Source organism: Octopus sinensis, unplaced genomic scaffold (assembly GCF_006345805.1).
Source record: "Octopus sinensis unplaced genomic scaffold, ASM634580v1 Contig18647, whole genome shotgun sequence".
Lineage (NCBI taxonomy): Eukaryota > Metazoa > Mollusca > Cephalopoda > Octopoda > Octopodidae > Octopus > Octopus sinensis.
In genome coordinates this window covers 60661-80012 of record NW_021835962.1, presented here as the reverse complement: position 1 = coordinate 80012, position 19352 = coordinate 60661, and positions in this window count along the sequence as shown.

Below are 19352 nucleotides of genomic sequence, written 5' to 3'. Positions count from 1 at the left end.
AGACCACCAACTGCCACCGAACAGCAAACCTCAAAGGAAATCCTCCAATCTCATGATTCCAAGGAGATCTTCATATCAGGCCAGAAATTCCCCAAAACATATCGTTTTGAGCGAATATTCCACAAAAATGACTCAACTGAGGACATTTCCTCCTTCTCACTCCCCCCAATTATCGATAATGTCATGACAGGCCACAACTGCTCTCTCATTACGTACAACCCCTCCTTCATCCCTCAGTTATGGACAGTCCGGGACTGGGAAGACACATACCTTGGACGGGATTATCTCCAATGCTGTGAGAGACCTTTGGACGTGTCTGTCAGAACTGGTCAGTCCTGTCTACTCACAGCAGTCGTCCCTTCGAATGTCCTACATCGAAGTGGGAGACGAGGAAATCCGCGATTTGCTGAACGACGGAGTCAAACTAGCACTGTTGGATGACAAAGTTGTGACTGTCCTGTCCAGTTCAGAGTTCGGTTGTGATTCGGGGACTGAAGGAAGTCACTCTCCACTCTATCCAGGAGTTCGAGCATCTGTTTCAGAGTGGGAAGTGTCATGACTCCACTCAATCGACTGTTCTGTCCATATCTGTCCTCATCAACGAGGAGATGCAAGAAAGGAGACGAGTTCGACTGGGGAGACTCACTTTTGTTGACTTTGGTTGTCATTTCTAGTTCGATTTGGCTTCCTCTGATCAGACCAGGACTAATTCTCTGGGTGTATTGCAAAAAGTGATCACTGCCCTTCTGGAAAAGTCATCCCACGTGCCCTACAGGTCAGGATTTGTCTCATTCGTAGAGATAGCAAATTGACTCGAATAATGCGAGAGTCGTTGTGCGGGAACACCAGGACGAGTTTTATTTTCACAGTATCTCCTGCACTGTCGTGTTTGGAAGAGACACAGAGGACGTTCATGATGGCCAAACGAGTGCAGAACATAGTCACGAATATAACACCGAATACACTCTTGGAGGACGGAGAAGTGGCCAAGATATACAACACCGAGATTGACAGACTGAGGGAGGAATTGGATGTGGCGAGGGATGGAGATGACCCATACGTGTCCTATGCAATATTCAAGTATTGGGGCTGCTTATTATAGTCATCTCAAAAAACAGCAAGTCGAACAGTCCGACCGTATGGCCCACCTACAAAGAGAAATTACGAAATATAAGGAATTGAAGGAACAGGTTATTGGACATTATTACTTCAGGACGAACTACTGCTTGCTCAGTGTAAGAACTCACAGCAAGAACTTTTGAGTCAAGTCAAAACTCAGAAGAGTATTGGACGATCTTTGCGTGGGGAAGCGTCCCTTCTGAGGAATCAAGTGCGGGCCAAGTCGAGGATGAGATATCGTCGGGAGTATTTCAGGAATAAGTTTGGCTCATCCAATGCCAGACTACAGAACAAGGAAGATGAGGTGATTTGTGTACAATGATCAAGATACGAGATGACCTATCACAAATACAGAGTGCTAACCAAAGGCTGTTGAGTTCGAAGAGCAGACTTGATGAAATCAGTGCAGTCAATCGTCGTCAGCTCACTGCTCTGATTGACCAATCTGAAAATAAAACAATGAATATTATCACCTGCCATGCCGACTATGAGAGGGCAATGTCATCCAAATATGAGGAAATGGAATATTTACGAAGTTCATTTCATGTTGCACTGTTCTAGAGAGTGCTATGAATGGTCAATGTGACAGAGGGAGTATGCATGCCTGTGTGGAGGAAACCTCCGCTTTTACATCAATTTCTGGATTGAGTGACATTGTGGAGAATATAAATTGTGAGTTGGTCAGGATAACCGACAGGATTGGGGAAGAGGAGACATTAATGGTACGATTGTGAATTAAAATTGTAAGGGAGAACAGAGAACGTTGATGTCTCAGCGTGTTAATGAAGAGTCCTCTAAATTTTGGAATGTGAGTTCTGAAATGGTCAGAAATGTGAATGTCGTGAGTAGGGAGTATGAGGATCTCCTCAGTAGGCAGGTGGCACTGTATTTGATTATTGGCAGATGGAAAATGTTGATCTGTGTGAACGACAAGTAGTTGGAAAGAGTCGACAACTTATGGACACTTATTTGGACAATTCAAGTCGTGTGTGGAGAAGGGTGGATGACTGTAGTACAAGAATGAGATGTGAGTTGAATTCTTTTGCTTGTTCCTTCAAGTCGTTCAAAGAAGTAGTTTCTGTCATCACATCTTAGTGGTTGTTGGCCTCGTTGGATGACGAGCTTGTGGATAATGAGGAGATTAAGGCGTATATTGGCGAGACTGATCATTTGGGACTGTACAAGTCCACATTGGAAGGGTTGTGTCGAGTATATATGTATAGTTCGTGGGCGGGTATGTCAGCACAAGAGAATGAATGGGAAGTTAAGCACCGATCATACTTAAAGGAGATTGAGAGTGTCAGCTCACTTATTCATCAAAAGGTGGTCCAACTGTGATTGTTTATTCTAGGTCTGTGATCTCACTTCTCAATTGCGTGTCGAATTTAATAACTTTGTTGAACGCTTTAATGATATGATATGTGGACAGGAGAAACACACTTATTCGTGGGGTGTGAGAGTTAAGAATTTTATTCAGACATTTGAGAGTTTTCAAAAAATGATAAACAATGTGTTGACCTTCATTCAAGTATTAAACATACATTTAATACTTAATAGGACAAGCAAGCGGACATTCGTGCTCTATGGGAGTGTACAGCCAGACAGCTCTCTGAACAGAGACAGTGCAATTATGATTCGCAGTATGGAGTGGTTTATCAAAAGTGTACTGACATTGTTCATATGCTCGGGAACTGTGTCAAAGAATATTTGCGTTCTTTGAGTGATCGACTGAATGATATTCCGATTGAGACGTGTGCAGATACAACTGTGAATAGTCCTCCAAGAGTAGATACAACTCAATATTTGATCGAGCCTTCTCCTTTTGATGAACGCCAGGCTGACAGTTTTGTGAGTTATGGCGAACATGACGATTCTCTAAATTATTCGTTACTTGATCGTGATGTTTGATTCGAGTTTCTTATGTTTTGTGATAATTCTTCTGTTTTCTAAATAATAGCTATATTTATTCGAGCAAGAGGTTAGAGTTACAAAAATAAAGGTCTTCAAAATTGTATTGAACGACAGTGGCCGTGGTGAGTGTTGTATGTGGCTGCCAGATAGGGTTAACAGTATTGTGTGCAGTCAGATATTTTACTAATCAACACAATATTGTCTACTGATTTTTTATAAAATTGCACTAAGAAATTAAATAAGACAATTCAATCAAAATTACTCAGATTAATGGCATATTGGTGTACCAGTTGGGTTTTTTTTTAATTAGTTTATTAGAAACACGTTTATGGTCGTGATACTCTTATAGTGATAAATTTGTCAAGATTTATCAACAGATTATTGTTAAAGTTTATACATCCAGTCCACTTATCAGTATATTTAAGTTCTTTTTATATTTTTAGTCCGTATTTTTTGTATGTGTTTACAATGGAAAATATATATTTGAAATAGATTCTTTTTTTAAAACACAAAGACCACGGTAAAAACCAAACAAACGTCAGGTGATTCCCGCTCGGTGATCTTTCCACGTGTCCACACAAGATCGCACCGGCAGCTGGCCGCATTTGTCGAGGCATTTGCAAACAGACTGAGGTTCAGCTCGATCAGGTCTTCAAGAAGAGCCGGACCGGAGCGTTTGTTATCTTGCGAACAAAGATTGGTTAATCTGTCGGCCTTCTGTTGGACCTCCTCGATTCGCCTCCTGTTTGACCACGATATCCGCGGACCCCATTATCCCCAGCCTTAGAAAATGACGGTTCAAAGTATTGACGGTAAATATTCGCCAATATCGGGTGGGAACTGTTTTTCCATAGACCGGATAGGCTTCTGAGCACGTTCATTTTTTCCTCACATTTACGAAGGATTGTCTGCGTGCGGTGAGAAGCAGAGGTGCTGTCGAAGGTCACCCCTAGAACCGTCTATCTTCTCTAGAAGGATACGGACTTGCCAATCTTTTATCAGATGTGAAAAGGGAAATACATTTTTATATCATTATTCCGACGCAATGTGCGACTATGAAGATGGCCAAAAGTGCTGAACTTCAGAATGTCCGCCAACCTTCCGTTGTGGTCTTTTGTGGTGTTGTAGAAAGATTACCGAGCCAAGATGAAATCGCTTGTAAAGTGCGTCGGGGTCACGTGACTAATTCGTTATTTTTTTACCGTGATCTTTGTGTTAAAAAATAACCAAATTCTGAATAGATGACATTATTATTTAGTTAGTTAGTTATGTTACCCCGGCTTCACTAACACGTAGGAAGCCGGCTGCAATCAGGTAGCGAGACGCGAAGATCGGGCGCTCCCAGAGATCCCGAATCCCAATAGGCGGAGACAAGTGAGGCGGTCCAGGACAGGGGAAGAGGTCTTCGGGGGTGAAGGAACAGTATGTTTCGAAAATCAGTGGATGATGACCTGAGCGAATCTGAGCAAGCTGGACACAGAGATATCTGCCGAGTGATTGCTCTGAGGAGTGGACCGGCGGGGGGGGGGAGAGTTGAGAAGTTGTTGTTTTTGAGCATCCTGATAGCACGAGTGGAGATGTAGTCATGGATTAGTTTATTCGCAGTTTTCCCATTGTTGGTTGAGAGTATTTTTGATAGACATCTACATTGATCGGCCAGAGTAGAAATGATGTGTCTTTTGTTTTCTGGAATAGAGATTTTGTGACTTGGATGAGAAAAGTCTTGTATTTCCTGTAGGAATTGGAGTCCACTCATCGTCAAATGGTCATCGACCGGAAGGATGCAGGACTCTCAATGAAGATGATCGATGGGAGTGGATGCAAGACAGCCAGTTATTGTGCGTAGCCCTGAGTTTTGGATTCTTTGGAGTTTTTGGAGGTTTGAATGAGATTTGAAAGCAACGATGTGGGTCACCTTCACGTGGTGTTGTTTGGATGCTGTGATTACAGTAACTAAAAGACCCTCAACAATCTCCCCATCTGATCGTTGTCACGATCTTTTGGCTGCAATTGAGCGAGCACATTATTATTTCAACCAGAGATTCTCACGTGTGCACCCTTTGGGCCACAGGTGGCCCTGGAATTTAATTGTGGCCCCTTGATAATTATTTTATTTTTTAATTTAAATAATTTCTAGTTGCCACGCTTTAATATTATTTCTTTATAATTCCTGAGTCTAAACCTTCTCTAAAAATTTGCTCACTCCACGAAAAAACTAAAGGAACAATGATTTTTCCTTTAATTGCGAAATTAATTGAAGATTATCAATTTGATCCGAGGAAATTAGTTTCAATTTCAACTGATGATGCCCTTTCTATGGTTGGCAGTAATACTGGCTTTCTTGGATTTATGAATAAATAGAGATATTATAATAATTGGAATATTTTCAAAATATAAAAAACAAGATTGATGAACCTACTACCATTCAAAAGTTAATCACTCATCATGCTCTTGCGCGAAAAGTATTCCTTTTAACCTATTTCATAGATGGGTTACTTGCATCCTACAAAATTGGCCATATTGTTGCTAAAAATAATGCTACCCATGTTTCGGGTGAATCGTTAAAAATACCTTCTATCGCAGTTGTTTTACAAGATATTTTGGGGCATAATCCATTTCAAATTTTACAAGTAGTGTGACCATTTTGATGTTCCTTGAATTTACCTTCGAGTATTCGATGCCGAATTGACGAAATGGCTGAAAGCGTCGAAGATTCCTTAAAAATATACTTAGAAAAACTGTTTTTTCGTTGCAGATTGACGAATGTCTGGTATGTGATAATAATTCTATATTAATGGCCTAAGTTAGGTAGGTATTTTAAATAATATTTTGTCTACCTTTTGGGGAAAAAAGGAATTTAAAGACAAATTTCCAAAGATTTAGGAACAAATAATTAAAATTTTATTATGTTTTCCAACAACATATCTTGTGGAATCAGCGCAATAAACAGAATATTGAGAGATGAACGTAACAAGCTTGATATTTGTTCCCGAAGAGATGTCAGATTATTTTAACACGCTTGGACCCTGATATTCAGGAACTAATTAAAATGCATGAAAACCAACGCTCTCATTAAATAGTTAAAAAAAGATTTTAAGGCAATAAACTTAATTAAAAAATTAAATAAGTCTTTGTTTCTTTGGTACACGAAATAACTTGGTTTGGTACACTAACGTTTTTTTGGTACACCAAAAAAAAGGTTGAGAATCACTGAATTAGAGAATTAAATCGACAATTTTACAAACAAACTACTTTAATTTATCTTCAGTTAGCAAAATTTTTTTAAATTTAAAGGAAATAAAAAACTCTTAATTTTTTTAAAGTAAAATTTAATTCCCGTTTGTTTTTTTATAGATATCAGTATATTTTCTTTGTAACGTCTTATAGATGAGATTAGTATAACATCATGCTCGTTTTCAATGTTTTCTAATAAATCTTTTTTAATTGTCGTTAACCTGATCAAAATGTCATTTTTGTTAATTTCTTCCTCATCATTTATATTTTCATCATTTTCATCTTCAATGTTTCCGCAATTGTCCATCTTTTTATTGTATTATTTTCTGCATATTTATATGCAAGTAATTCCTCAATATCCAACGGATCAAAAATATCTGTCCTTTCTATTGGTATACTATCTTCTGAATTATTTTTCACGTTATTATTATTTAGAATTTTGAAACAATTTGAAATGGCATGTTACGATACATCTTTCCATGCCATTTTAACAAATATCACAGCATCCTTTAATGTGAGCTTTTTATATGAACTATAAACGAATATTTTTTGATGTTCTAACAAATCCGTTAAATATGCAAGTTTGTGCTTATTGAAAAACGTTTTGAAATTTTTTATGATTCCCAGGTCCATTGTTTGGACCAAGTCTGTACTATTTCACGGTATAAACATGATTTCAATATTAGACAAATTTTCTGGTATGCAATGGAAAGGAAAGTTATCCAGAATAAGCAAAATTTGTTTTCTCTGTAATTTTAGATTCAAATCAAAGTTTATTAGCCAATCGATGAAGATTTTCCCAGTCATCCAAGCAGGCTGGGAGCTTTAAAATTTGTGACCAATTTGAGAGGGTTGAGTGTATATAGATTTTATCAACTTCTTCTTGAATGTATTTTACTCACTGAAAATAAAGTGGACAATAAACTTTTAATGACAAAAAATTGGTAGCCGATTTAGCATTTTATGTTGATATATGATCTGGGGTTATTTGCGACTTCACTAATTATGAAAAATGAGGAGGTTTCCGGAATTTACCAACTGGAATTAATCGATTTACAAGCTGATATTGAACTAAAAATATGTTCAGTAGTATTTCAATAATCGAATTAGACCTCCAGGGGGTTAATATAGTGCTTAAATCAATTTAGCGATGTTTGAATCAACATATGTCTGCGAATCGACATTTAAAAAACTTGTTCGAATTAAAACGAAGTTTTGCAACAAATTGACTGATAGTCTCTAAGTGATTTATTGCGTACTTTAAGTAGTAAAATTAAACTTAATTTGATTTTTTAAGTAATAACTAATTGTTAAAAAATATTGGTGGCCCCTGTAATTTTTTTAAATGTTTGTGGCCCTGATTAAAGAAGCTTGAGAATCACTGATTTAAACCAAGAATACCGTAAAATCCAGAACAAATCGGTTAGGTGATCCCGATATTTCCAATCAAATTACGCATTTTCTCTCAGTTTTCAGCCAGGGATCTGATGGATCTTCTGATTTGACGAGTATCCAAGGATCTGGGGTGTTGCAGCATGTTTTAACGTGGAACATAGAACCCGTCATCCTTAAAAGCGTTTCGAAACCAGTTGGTTTTATAACCCGTTCATTGATACATGAGATAGACTTTGCAGCTTTTCGCTGTAGGTTCGAGATCTTTAGCAAATTTGTTGAAGCCAGATATGATCCCCAGGCACCACAAGTATAACCAATGGAGGGCTCGACATATTGTTTGTATATAGTGTTGAACCAAGATTGTAGTATTTTCGTGCATGAATTAAGAAAGGCCTTTAAAAAATTAAATTTTCTCGATAGTTTAGTTGTAGGATTGTCAATATGCTTAGAGAATGAGAATTAAGTGTACAGGTCACACCAAGTAGTTCCTGCGTTTTGTCTGCAGAATTCTTGTTCTGTTCATAACAACATTGATTTCGGAGTTGGATATTGTTTGTTAGTCTTGAATAGAGTGGTCATGCATTCTTCGGGGCTTAGGTTCAGCTGGTTTGTACATAGTCAAGAAGATATGTTGTTGATATTTCCCTGAAGTCTTTGGATTGCAGTGAATAGATTTTGGTTCCCTGATCTTATGATGATATAATTAGCATAGGAGAGTAAGATATCGTCTTGATGACTAGAGATTGGAATGTTGCTCATATAAAGGTATTGGAAACAGTGGTGATCCTTGAAGAACACCGTTTGGTAACAGTTTGGAAACAGAGTTTATTTAATCATGATTTACAAGTTCTCGACGTCCACTTAAGAAGTTTTTCTAGCCATAGTTTGAGGTTCGTTTAAATATTTGAGTAAAAATCTTGCGGATAAAGTTCTTTCTGGGTACTTAATTGAACGCCTTTTGAATGTCTATTGAGCAAAGGGTTGTCTTTTTCTAGATAGGCTTGGTTTTAGAGCCTTCGTGGATAAAGTTAGAGAGTTTTTTAAATATGAAGATGTAGATAGTCCTTTCTTAAAACCATGTTGGAGCGGTAAAAGTGGAAGAGGATTAGTTTTAATATTAGTTTCTCCAGGATTCTGGATTGGACGCATAATAAAGAGATGGGTCTATATGAGGCAGAGTTGCCCTTAGGCTTCCTAGCCTTCAGAATTGCGTGAATCTGTGGCATTTCCTTACCCATAAAATACTTTTCATCGTAGGCAAATTGTCGCTTAACGAATCAGACTTGGGTTTTTTTAAAGAGGGAATGCTTCTTCCCTTTCTTAACTTCCAGTGACTGAGATCAAACGATATACCCACCTCTAATATAAAAATCTCCCGTAGTGTTCACAGAATAAATCGAACTAAACCATCAATTGAAATACTAAAAAAGAATAAACAAGCCATTTCGGGAATGTACGAGGTCTTTTTACCATTTTAGAAAAGGCTAATTTAGGGGTCCTGCTGTCAGTTCTTTGGCTTCATTGGACGTCTGTCTCTCTGATAAGGCTGTCCATCATAATTAATATTATCGCAGGCAAATATTATTTTCTAATATATTTAAAGAATCAATTTTGCTGATAATTGCCAATTATCTCTAAAAATATCTAGTTTGTCATACCCTTCAAGATTGCCTTCGCATTCTTATGTATGATTCATACGACGAAACTTGTCCCCAACAACGGCAGCGATGAAAGTCGCAGATTTATATTCCAAACCTCAGACATAGAAATAGTCGAACTGAGTCATCGGAAAGTCAACCCTCTCTATAATGAACATCATGTTCACTATTGTCTATAGTGAACAAAAGGAATCAAAATAACAATAAACAATATTATAATATACTAGCTCGGCAGCTCGCTTCGCTCACCGCGACCTAGCTCCTGCGGAGGGCCTGTTTCATCAAACAACTATAAGTTTATGTAGATGTATAAAACTACCTGGTTTAATGTAACCCTATTCTATCGCCTGTTGATAAACGATGTTTGTCGTCCGTCCTTCCTTGGCATATATGAATAAATTTTCTCTTCTGCCTATGCGACGTGGCGACGGTATTTGATTATTGGCAGATGGAAAATGTTGATCTCTGTGAACGACAAGTAGTTGGAAAGAGTCGACAACTTATGGACACTTATTTGGACAATTCAAATCGTGTGTGGAGAAGGGTGGATGACTGTAGTACAAGAATGAGATGTGAGTTGAATTCTTTTGCTTGTTCCTTCAAGTCGTTCAAAGAAGTAGTTTCTGTCATCACATCTTAGTGGTTGTTGGCCTCGTTGGATGACGAGCCTGTGGATAATGAGGAGATTAAGGCGTATATTGGCGAGACTGATCATTTGGGACTGTACAAGTCCACATTGGAAGGGTTGTGTCGAGTATATATGTATAGTTCGTGGGCGAGTATGTCAGCACAAGAGAATGAATGGGAAGTTAAGCACCGATCATACTTAAAGGAGATTGAGAGTGTCACCTCACTTATTCATCAAAAGGTGGTCCAACTGTGATTGTTTATTCCAGGTCTGTGATCTCACTTCTCAATTGCGTGTCGAATTTAATAACTTTGTTGAACGCTTTAATGACATGATATGTGGACAGGAGAAACACACTTCTTCGTGGGGTGTGAGAGTTAAGAATTTTATTCAGACATTTGAGAGTTTTCAAAATATGATAAACAATGTGTTGACCTTCATTCAAGTATTAAACATACATTTAATACTTAATAGGACAAGCAATCGGACATTCGTGCTCTATGGGAGTGTACAGCCAGACAGCTCTCTGAACAGAGACAGTGCAATTATGATTTGCAGTATGGATTGGTTTATCAAAAGTGTACTGACATTGTTCATATGCTCGGGAACTGTGTCAAAGAGTATTTGCGTTCTTTGAGTGATCGACTGAATGATATTCCGATTGAGACGTGTGCAGATACAACTGTGAATAGTCCTCCAAGAGTAGATACAACTCAATATTTGATCGAGCCTTCTCCTTTTGATGAACGCCAGGCTGACAGTTTTGTGAGTTATGGCGAACATGACGATTCTCTAAATTATTCGTTACTTGATCGTGATGTTTGATTCCAGTTTCTTATGTTTTGTGATCATTCTCCTGTTTTCTAAATAATAGCTATATTTATTCGAGCAAGAGGTTAGAGTCACAGAAATAAAGGTCTTCAAGATTGTATTGAACAACAGCGACCGTGGTGAGTGATCAGGTTAACAGTATTGTGTGCATAGTCAGATATTTTACTAATGAAGATTTTTTAGAAAATTGCACTAAGAAATTAAATAAACAATTCAATCAAAATTACTCAGATGAATGGCATATTGGTGTACCAGTTGAGTGTTTTTTTAATTAATTTGTATTAGAAACACTTTTATGGTCGTGATACTCTTAGACCACGGTAAAAACCGAACAAACGTCAGGTGATTCTCGCTCGGTGATCTTTCCACGTGTCTACACAAGATAGCACCGGGCGGCTGGCCGCATTTTTCGAGGCATTTGGAAACAGACTGAAGTTCAGCTTGATCAGGTCTTCGAGAGGAGCCGGACCGGAGCGTTTGTTATCGTGCGACTAACGATCGGTTAATCTGTGGGCCCTCTGTTGGACCTCCTCGATTCGCCTCCTGTTGGACCACGATATCCGCGGACCCCATGATCCACAGCCTTAGGAAATGACGGTTCAAAGTATTGACGGTAAATATTCGCCAATACCGTGTGGGAACTGTTTTTCCATAGACCGGATAGGCTTCTGAGCACGCCCATTTTTTTCTCACATTTACGAAGGATTGTCTGCGTGCGGTGCGAAGCAGAGGTGCTGTCGAGGGTCACCCCTAGAACCGTCTATCTTCTCTAGAAGAATACGGACTTGCCAATCTTTTATCAGATGTGAAAAGGGAAATAGATTCTTATATCATTATTCCGACGCAAAGTGCGACTATGAAGATGACAGACCTATTTTTGGCATGATTTTGCCTCAGTATATTCTCATTATTAATATCTACACAATATGTCGACATTAAATTAGTTCAGGGGGTATCAGCATTATTCTAATGTGTGCCAAAATTGCTGAACTTCAGAATGCCCGCCAACCTTCCGTTGTGGTCTTTTGTGGTGCTGTAGAAAGATTACCGAGCCAAGATGAAATCGTTTGTAAAGTCCGTCGGGGTCACATGACTAATTTGTTATTTTTTTACCGTGATCTTGGTGTTAAAAAATAACCAATTTCTGAATAGGTGACATTATTATTTAAACCAGTGATCCTCACGTGTGCAGCCTTTGGGCAACAGGTGGCCCCTTGGTAATTATAATTATTTTATTTTTTAATTCATTATTTTGAAATTTTGTAAATAATTTTTAATTGTCACGCTTTAATATTTCTCTTTTTAATGCCTGGGTCTAAACTTTCTCAAAAAATTACCAAGAAAAATAAGTTTTTTAGCCCTTTTGGAAAGATAAATTCTTTGGTACTAATATGAATGGGAAAGCTTTTTGTCTGATCTGCAATTCTTTCATTAACTTTTTAAAACATATACAATAGACCGTTCCCTTTCTATGGTTTATGACACATTCACTGGCGTGTTCCGGACGAGAAAACTAAAACAAATAAAAGAAGCTTATTTACAACGATTATCAACTTTCAAAAGTGGCGCATATTCGTCTAATATTAACCTGGCATTATACAAAATTAGTTACCTATTGGCTAAAAATATTTCATATACCGAACACATAGTAGTGTTTATTAGTGGGTGTAACATGTTAAGCCATAGCTCTTGTCTCAGATGGTAAATTTCTTTTATATTTATATATAGATTTCATCAACCTCTTCCTGGAAGTATTTTATTCACTGAAAATAAGGTGGACAATACACTATTAAAGACAAAAAATGGGTAGCAGATTTAGCATTTTATTTTGATATATATGTACATCTGTCTACCCTGATGTCGAACTACAAGGGGAAAATAAGCTTGGAAATGCATTCGCTAAGAAATGACGTTTATGGAAAACGCAGATATCTAAAGAATACATTCATTTCCCATATTTGTCGGAAACTGATTTAAACCAAGAATGCCTTCAAAGCCAGAACAAAATCGGTTAGGTGATCCCTACATTGCAAATCGCCTGCGAAATTCTTGTTCTATTCATAACAACATTGATTTCGGAGTTGGATATTGTTTGTTAGTCTTGAATAGAGTGGTCATGCATTTTTCGGGGCTTAGGTTTGGCTAGTTTGTACATAGTCAAGAAGATATGTTGTTGATATTTCCCTGAAGTCTTTGGATTGCAAGGAATAGATTTTGGTCCCCTGATCCTATGATGATATAATTAGCATAGGAGAGTAAGATATCGTCTTGATGACTAGAGATTAGAATGTTGCTCATATAAAGGTAATGGAAACAGTGGTGACCTTGACGAACACCATTTGGTAACAGTTTGGAAACAGAGTTTATTCAATCATGATTTACAAGTTCTCAACGCCCACTTAAGAAGTTTTTCTAGCCATAGTTTGAGGTTTGTTTAAATATTTGAGTAAAAATCTTGCGGATAAGGTCATTTCTGGGTACTTAATTGTACGTCTTTTGAATGTCTATTGAGCAAAGAGTTGTCTTTTTCTTGATAGGGTTTGTTTTAGAGCCTTCGTGGATAAAGTTAGAGAGTTTTTTAAATATGAAGATGTAGATAGTTCTTTCTTGAAGCCATGTTGGAGCGGTAAAAGTGGAAGAGATGATTGGATTAGTTTTAATATTAGTTTCTCCAGAATTCTGGATTGGACGCATAATAAAGAGATGGGTCTATATGAGGCAGAGTCGCCCTTCGGCTTCCTAGCCTTCAGAATTGCGTGGATCTGTGACATTTCCTTACCCATAAAATACTTTTCATCGTAGGCAAATTGTCGATTAACGGGAATCAGGCTTGGGTTTTTTTTAAGAGGGAACGCTTCTTCCCTTTCTTAACTTCCACTGACTGAGATCAAACGATATAACCACCTCCAATATAAAAATCTCCCCGCAGTGTTCACAAACTAAATCGAACTAAACCATCAATTTAAATACTGAAAAAGAATAAGCAAGCCATTTCGGGAATGTACGAGGTCTTTTCACCATTTTAGAAAAGGCTAATTTAGGGGTCCTGCTGTCAGTTCTTTGGCTTCATTGGACGTCTGTCTCTCTGATAAGGCTGTCCATCATAATTAATATTATCGCAGGCAAATATTATTTTCTAATATATTTAAAGAATCAATTTTGCCTGATAATTGCCAATTATCTCTAAAAATATCTAGTTTGTCATCCCTTTCAAGATTGCCTTCGCATTCTTATGTATGATTCATACGACGAAACTTGTCCCCAACAAAGGCTGCGATGAAAGTCGCAGATTTATATTCCAAACCTCAGACATAGAAATAGTCGAACTGAGTCATCAGAAAGTCAACCCTCTCTATAATGAACAAAATGTCCACGTCAAAACATCATGTTCACTATTGTCTATAGCATAGGTTTTCACGAGAAATTTTTCGCGGCGCAAATGCTAATAAAAAATAATCTCGCGGCACATAATCAAAAATCAAAACATAATTATAAAATTCAAAATTTATTATTTTTACATAATTTTTCTATGTCTGGCTCAATATTTGATAAGGCCAGTCGCATTTCTGAATCTAAATCCAGTAGATTTTCTCGCTTATTTGTTTTAATGTTTTGTAATGCAGAAAATCCCTTTTCACACAAATAGTAAAGAAACCTGAATTTAATCATATAATAAAACAATATACAAGTCCATTAAGTCTTCCAGACATAGATGGTGGCTCATCTGTGCATACACCAACACAATTTTTAAAGGAAATATTATGTTGATTAAAATAATCAAATATCAAATTGTACATATCAATTGCACGAGTAGTAGTAACTAATGCCTTGCAGAAAAGAAATTGTTCAGTTTCTGACTTTTCAGTACGAATATAAATAAGCAACTGTGCAATTCCTGCTACGTCAGTTGATTCGTCAATTTGCAATGATATAAATTGTTTTTCATTATAAATACCACTTTTTCTTCAATATCAAACGACATTGTACTAATTCTTCGACAAATAGTATTGTTAGAAAGGGAATTTTCAATAATTTTTTTTCAAATTCCACGCCAAACATTGTTCGGACTATTAATTTGCATGCTGGAAGGATAAGATTTTCGGCAATTGTATGAGGTTTCATTTTCATGGCAATCAATTCCGATACTAGATAAGAGCACTTTACTTCATCTTCTACTATTTTTCATAGACATTACTAGTTTTTTCAATAATTCTGGTGATATATTATTCCATATTTCTGTTAATTTGTCCTTTAGTTCATTTTTGTTTTTGACTACATTTTTTGATAATTCCCTCTTCATTTCTGTCCATAGATGTTCTATCGGGTTTAGATCCGGTGATTGAGCCGGCCATTGAAGTAAAATAATGTTTTTTTCTTTAATATAATCTTGTACCATTTTAGATCTGTGGCAAGGTCCATTATCCTGTAGTAAAATACAGTGGGCGCAAAAAAAATCCGGTTTTCTAATTTCTCTATTTTTTATATTGTACGATATAATATTTTTTTTAATCTTAAATTTTAGTGAAAAGTAACTCTTATTTTTTATTTTGATTATTTTCATTATTTTTTTCAAGAGATATTTCCAATTTAAATTTACAATGCGCAAAAAAAACCCGGTTTTTTAAAAAAATGTCAAATTAATATTTAATATGCCGTCCTTTAGCCATAAAAACATCGTACACCCTTCTCGGCATGCTGTTTATGAGTTTCTGTATTAGATCTTTCGGCATATTTTCCCAAATTTCGATAATTTTATCTTTCAGCTCATGCATATTTTTTGGAGGATTTTCGTACAATTTACTTTTAATATATGCCCAAAGATGTTCTATTGGATTTAAATCTGGCGATTGCGGTGCCCAATCCAATAGTTTGACGCTTCTTTCGGCAAAGAAATCTTTCGTGATCTTTGATGTGTGTGGAGGAGCCATGTCTTGTTGGAATATGAATTCATTCAAGCACATTTTCGCAGCGGACTCCCACAGATTATTTGATAATATGTTCACATAAGTTGCTGAGTTCATAGTTCCATTTATAAATACTAGATTGCCTACTCCATAATACCCGAAACATCCCCACACCATTATTTTTCCCCCTCCAAATTTAACAGTTGGAGATAAGTGCGATTTTTCTAGACGTGTGTTGTTTTTCCTATAACAAAATTCCTTTTTTTTGTGATTAAAAATTTCGAAACAGCATTCATCACTAAAAATAGTTGATTTCCATGACGTCATATTCAGTGCGATAAATTTTTTGACAAGGAATATCGTTTTTCGATATTAATTTTAGACAGATACGGTTTTTTTTGACACACACGTGAATATATTTCCTTTGTTTCAGATAATTCCCAATTGTTCGTTTTGAGACGATTTTTCCTGTCAAAGAATGAAGATCCTTTGACAGGCAACGGGAAGATTTTTTCGGATTGTCAGAAACAAGCGTCAATAAAGTATTTATATCATCATTATTTAATGTCCTAGGTCTTCCAGAACCGGACAGTCTCTGTGTTGTTCCATATTTTTTGTATTTACGTATGTAATCTCCCACTGTTGATCTGGGAATTTCTACTTCTTCTGAAATTTGTTTATATGTCCAATTAAGGAAATAAAGTTGAATAATTTGTCCTTTCACAATTTCTGAAATACACGACATCCAACAACAACAAAAATGACAACAATTTCAAATTTTTGAGAATAAAAGACTCAATAATTAAAAAAACCGAGTTTTTTTTGCGCATTTTAAAATTAAATTCAAGATATCTCTATGAAAAATAAAAAAATACTTAAAATTAAAAACATACTCGATTTACATTTCAAAATGATACTAAATTAAAAAAAAAAATATAAAATTTATATTGAAAAATTCGAAAAATAAGAAAACCGGATTTTTTTTGCGCCCACTGTAAATGGTCTATCCCGAATTTTTTGGCACATTCGAATATATTATTGGATAAAATATTAATATATTTTGCGCTATTAAGAATTCCGTCAATAAAAACAAGATTACCGACTCCGTTATACGAGAAACTGCCCCAGACTATTATTTTTCCACCACCGAATTTTACAGTTGGGATAATATTGCATTTTTTGTATGCAGAACCATTTTCTCTATACATTATTTGATGCTTATTGGTATTAAAAATATCAAAAGACCATTCATCAGTAAAAATTACCGACTTCCATGTCTCGTCGGAAATGCTTAAAAATGATTTCGTAATTTCACGTCTTAAAATTATATTTTTGTGGATAAAAGAGGTTTTCTTTTAGCAGCTCGGCCATATAATCCTTTCTTATTGAAAATTCGAGATACTATTCTTGTTGAAATTTTTTTTGAACATAGTTTTAATTTCGATGCTAAGAGTTTTGGCACTTTTATTATGGGTATTATTTGATAGTTCTACTAAAATCAAAATTTCTTCCTCTTTCAATATTTTCTTTCTTTCAGTTCCCGGATGTCTGTTAATTTATCCAGTTTTTTTGAATTTCTGAATCACATCTGATACAGTTGATTTTGGGACTCCTAAACTTGCAGGAATCATTCGATAAGTCATATTATGATTATAAAATGCAATAATTTGTTCTTTCAGGAAATATGAAAGGTGACTTCTTCTTTGACTATACATTTTTAGCTTCTTTTCAACGACTTTTAGATCTATAAAAGTTTTGTCCGGTTTTACATGTCATAACTAAATTGAAATTCTGCTTTAAATATTAGTTCTATAATAGCATAATTAATAATTAATACACAATTATTATTATTAAGTAAAAATATTAAGCGTAAGTTTTTGACTTTTTGTATTTAATTAATAAAATCATAAAAAATCGCTTGTCCGGTTTTCGGTGACGAGGGGTGTGTATATAATTATTAACACTACCTATGTTTTTTGCTTAATTCTTTAAAATAATCAATTGAATAATCTTTGTATTCCGGGTGCTTAGATGAAGAATGTCTACGAAGTTTAGATGGAACCATTGATTCATTCGACAACACCTCCATGCAAATCATGCACTGTGGTAAACTATTTCCAGTGCCACAACAGTCAAAACCCATAGATAAAAAAGATGATTTGTAATGACGAATACTCCGATCCACAGACATAACAAATAGCAACGTGATTATAATTTATTATAATTGTTTCATAATAAATAATTTTTAAGTTAAAAATTAAACAAAAAATAAGTAAATATAGATCTTCACGCGGCACATTTTATATCGTCCCGCGGCACAAAAATGTGCCGCGGCGCAGTGTTTGAAAACCTGTGGTCTATAGTGAACAAAAGGAATCAAAATAACAATAAACAATATTAAAGTACTAGCTCGGCAGCTCGCTTCGCTCACCGCGACCTAGCTCCTGCGGAGGGCCTGTTTCATCAAACAACGATAAGTTTATGTAGATGTATAAAACTACCTGGTTTAATGTAACCCTATTCTATCGCCTGTTGATAAACGATGTTTGTCGTCCGTCCTTCCTTGGCATATATGAATAAATTTTCTCTTCTGTCTACCCTCGAGCATCCCACATACAGCTGTCCATGTGAAAAGCACTCATTCTCTAAAAATAACCCAACTACCTTTAATGACTGTCCCTGGGCCTTGTTTATTGTCATTGCAAAACTCATCCTCAAAGGAAATTGCAGCCATTTAAATCTAAATGGTAATTCATCAAAAATTATCGGAATTCGTGGAATATAAACATCCTCACCTCTATACTTACCTGTTAATATTGTCGCCTCTATTACGTTAGCCATCAAATTTTTGATAACTAACCTCGTTCCGTTGCATAATTTAGGTGGCGCAAGATTTCGTAATAAAACCACTGGAACGCCTATCTTTAAATTTAAAAGATGATTCGGCATTCCAGAGAGATCTAAGGAGTTTAAAAATTCAATCCGGTTGAATTTTTAGAAAATAACAAAAAAATAAAAAAAAACAAATAAAAATAAATAATTTAAAAACAAAAGAAATAAAAAAAATAAAAAAAAACTTTAAAAATTTGTAAAATAGTATAAACAAAAAAAATCTCTGCCGCCACGGCAACAACCTGTCTAATTTTTTTAACAGCCAATTAAGATAATGCTTAAGAGCCTTTATAGTCCGGAGATTTAGCTTAGTGACCTTGATTAGACAAACCACTGGCGGAAATGGGGCAGGCGGAGATGCGGCAGGCGAGTAGCAGCAGCCAAAAAAGCGACACACAAAAAAGATTTAATTAATTACCTGAAGCTGACCGTTTTTTCTTCAGCTTCGTTTTTCCTCCTTCGGATATCTATTTAAAAAATTATTTTTGAATAATAAAAAATATTAGGAAAAAAGAGGCATACAGAAAATAAATTCTATCTTTACGAAAAACTTCTTTTCTTAACTCAATCGTGGAAAATTGTTACAATTTTTAGTCTGTGATGTTTCATATTCTTGAAAATACGTTTGTATGATGTCGTCATAATATTTATTGAGAGGAAGCTCATATTCATTCGAGAAGCACTGAGTAGGCGTAAATTCTTCGTAAAATTGACAAAGGGGATATTTTGCCCAAACTTCTTCATAAAACGTGTATTTTTCTGCCCTTTTTCTCTTTTTAA